A 3,688-nucleotide genomic window follows, 5' to 3' on the forward strand; every position below is an offset into this window, starting at 1 on the left:
GAAACCCTCTCAGAGTTTCCCTGCAAAGAAAGGACACATCATATTATTTCATAGGAGGGCAAACACGAATCGAGAATTCCTAGTCCCCTAAGCCTTGTCTGCCGCAGCCTTCCACATCCCTGGCGCACGCCTGCACCTGCTCTGTGCTCGCCATCGCAGGGAGGCTGGGGCCGGGGAGGCTCCCTTTCCAGCCTCCATGCTCACTCTTTTAGGGCACAGATCGGGGAGGGGTGAAGTGTACTCCCAGGTCTTCCTCCTCAACACAAAGGTCCTAGTCTAGTGCATTTTGGATGTGACTACCAGTGACATAACTATGTCTACAAAAATGGCCCCTGGTCACAATAGACTGAGCCCAGGAAGGCACTAGGGCCAGAGATCCATTTGGCTACCATGAGATGTATCCTTAAGGCCACAGAACAGCCTCAGCTGGCGTCCCACTGAGTTTCTTCTTCTTCTGGCCCAGATTCCCCATCAGAAATCTAGTGTTTAAGGTGGGAGGAGGGACTTGCCAAGGAGGAGTTAGGCTTGGCTAGTGTATCTTCAATGCAGCCTAAGGAATAAGTGAGATCAGTTTTGGTTCATCCTGTCTGACCTGCAGCCTTAACAGGAACTGGCCACCCTACTGCCACAGGTGGAGGAGCTGTTACTTATAGGAAGTTCTCCGAGGGGAAGCACAGGTATTTATTTGGAAGCACATGACCATAAGCTGCTTGACCCACAGATGGGAAAAGGGCCAGTGAGGGGGAAAAAAGACCCCTCTGTACTGGCCCTAATCTTCAATAAAATACACTTTTAGAAATTCACCAAATGCTCCAGGTGAGTGAATTTCTGGTTGGGCAGCTGCAGAGGCTCAGTTTTGCCAGGGGGCCAGCACACACCGCATGCACTAATGATAGGAATCGGAGGTGGGGTGGTGGGGTGGGGGTGGGGGTCAAGGATGTCAGGATGGGCCCCAAGATTGACAGTGGGGTTGGAGGTGGGTCTCAGCCAAACTTAGACCTATGGTGTAAGAGGGCACCAGTGGACATCTGTGATCTATCACAAATAAACAAGTGAATTTGGAATGAAAAGCAAAACCAGCCTGCAGTTTCCTTTTTGTGCTCCTTGAGAATGTCACCCATTTCAGAGCCCTGGACTTTGGTCTTTGAGTGTGTTCATGCTTGAAGATGTGTCCAGCATTCCAGAGAGAACACCATCCCCTGCTCACCCACGTTGATCATGTAACACCTCCCTGTCCATGGCAGATGGAGTACAGCCTGCCTCCCTGCCTGAGAAGTCACACCCTGGGAGAGAACACACTGTACCTCCAAACATCTCCAACTTTCCCCAGGGTGACTTGTGTTTCCTTATGAATCTTGTAGGACCCTGCTTTGCCTTTTTCTCAATTTTCCCTCCCCCACAGTTGGGTCGGTGTGTCTCAAATTTTGGGGGTGCATAGTATCACCTATTGAAATGCAGATTCTAATTCAGTAGATCTGGGGGTCTGAGATTGTACCTTTTAACATGCTCCAGGTGAGGCAATGCTGCCAGTCTGTGGACCACGGTTTAAGCCTGACCCTCTAACTCCCAATTCAATCTGCTCAACCCAGTGTGGTCCTCAGGCTGTCTGCATCGGAGTCCCCTGAGGTGTGTGGGCTCCAACCAGTCAGAATTGAGGGAAGGATGTGACATCTGCAGTTGAATAAAGTCCCAGATGACGCTCATGCAGACAGACTTTGGTGAGCAGCTGCTCCAGGAACAGGAAGACTTACAGCCCCTGGGGAGAGCTGAGGTCTCCATGGCCCATGGACTTGTGCTGCTGCTGTGTGCACAGCCTCCTTCCTTTGGGTCCCCAGGGTTTTAGCTTGCCAACTCCTGGAAGTAGGAGATGGTCTTTGTGGAATGGTTTTGATAAGTAGCGCTTCAGATCTTGGCATAATGAAGCCCTTGAGGGAACTGACGTCCAAAAGAAAAATCATCCAGGAGAGCATTGGATTGGGGCAGGGTGCGGAGGGACCCTCACCCGACTTTTGTTTCCTGGAACATCACTTGCGCCTCCAGCACGTGGCACAGAGGAATCACCCAAGCCACTGATGAGGCCAGGAGGCTGGTGAACTGTGCAGAGCCGGCAGGCAGGACCCTGGCTGCTAACTCAGGATGCTGCCTTCGGGCAGCACCCAGGCTCCCGGTGAAGGATCGCAGAGTCTCCCAGCAGATCCACCATCCCGCAGGGCCGACAAATGGGGTTTAGCACAGCAGACGCTGCTCCTGCCCCAGCCCCCAGCAGGCGGTGCACTGGCTTCTATGCCTGAAAGCCGTAGGGGACAAATCACGGACAGATCTAAGTACACGAGCAGATGGTGTGGTCCGCTCGACACTCACACCTGGTGGTAGCTGAAACCCTAGCGAGAGAGCGTAAGTAGGCTGTAATTACACCACCTTGGCTTCATATATTCATTTCTCTTGTCAAGTGAGAAGTCTCACCCTTAACCAATGGCTTTATCTTCCACGAAGGTCGTCTGCCTGCTCAGTGTGGAAATGCGGATGACTTCCACTTCCATTTTAATACAGATGGAACAACGACCCTAATATTACCACCTCTGACAGCAAGGATGGCGTCCCTCCTGTGCGGGAGGAGCTGCCCTTCGGAAGCTGGAAGCTCGTTCCGCAGCGCCAGCTCTGCAGAGGCCCGGAGCCGCCGGCCTCTCCCGGACTTTCTCCCCGCGGAACACACCGGCCTCGCTCCGGGCGCGGGGCAGTGCGGAGGGAAGCGGCAGCTCCTGACGTCAGAGTGGGCACAGAGTGGTGGCAGAGACGGGCCCCTGGAGCCGCGGAGATGAGCCCGGTGAGGGTGGGGCGGCGGCAGGGAGGCTTCTGGAAGCGGCGATGCGTGCAGCGAGCCCTGGCGACCGAGCCCGAGTTTGCTAGGGAAACACACCAAGGCGGGAAGGTGTCTGCACGCAGGGACCTGGACGCAGCACGCGTTGCATGGGCTCGGGAGGGGAGGCTGGAAAGGCCGGCAGGCGCCAGACCGGGAAAGGTTTTCTATGTCCTGCCCAGAGAAGACTGGCTTCCTGCCCCCCATCACCCCTCACCCCCCCACGCAGGAGCCCCCTTGGCAGAGGAGACTTTAGGCCTGGGCGCTGGAGGACGCATGCGCAGCTGCCGGCCTGGCAGGGAAGGGCCCCGGGAGAGCCAGCTCTGCGCTTGCGCTAAGAGATGGTTGCCGGCTTAAGTGCTCATCTCCTCGCAGGTCAGTTCTCACGCTACCCTTCACGCCCTAGTTGGTGCCCTGAATACATCTATTCAATGAAGACAGAGTCTATCGTATGTCTGGGATGCAGGCGGTAGGACTGATGGAACCCAGCCACCAAATTCATGTTCAGACAACGGATGGGGAGACTACGGCCCGGATTAGGGCAATGGTCCATGCAGTCCCGCCGAAGACAACAGAAAACTGACCTTAAGAAAAACCCAATAGAAAAACAGGAGAAGGACGTGTATAAACAACTACTTTAAGACGGGAGAAGGGGTATAGCTCAGTGGTAGAGCACATGCTTAGCGCGTACAAGGTCCTGGGTTCAATCCTCAGTACCTCCATTAAAAAAATAAATAATATATAGAAACACAAGGAACATAAATGCATAAACCAGTACACAAAAAAATATTTAACACTATTTGAGATCAAAGTCATGACCCTTTAAACAAG

This window comes from Camelus ferus, chromosome 11 (genome assembly GCF_009834535.1).
Source record: "Camelus ferus isolate YT-003-E chromosome 11, BCGSAC_Cfer_1.0, whole genome shotgun sequence".
Taxonomy (NCBI): Eukaryota; Metazoa; Chordata; class Mammalia; order Artiodactyla; family Camelidae; genus Camelus; species Camelus ferus.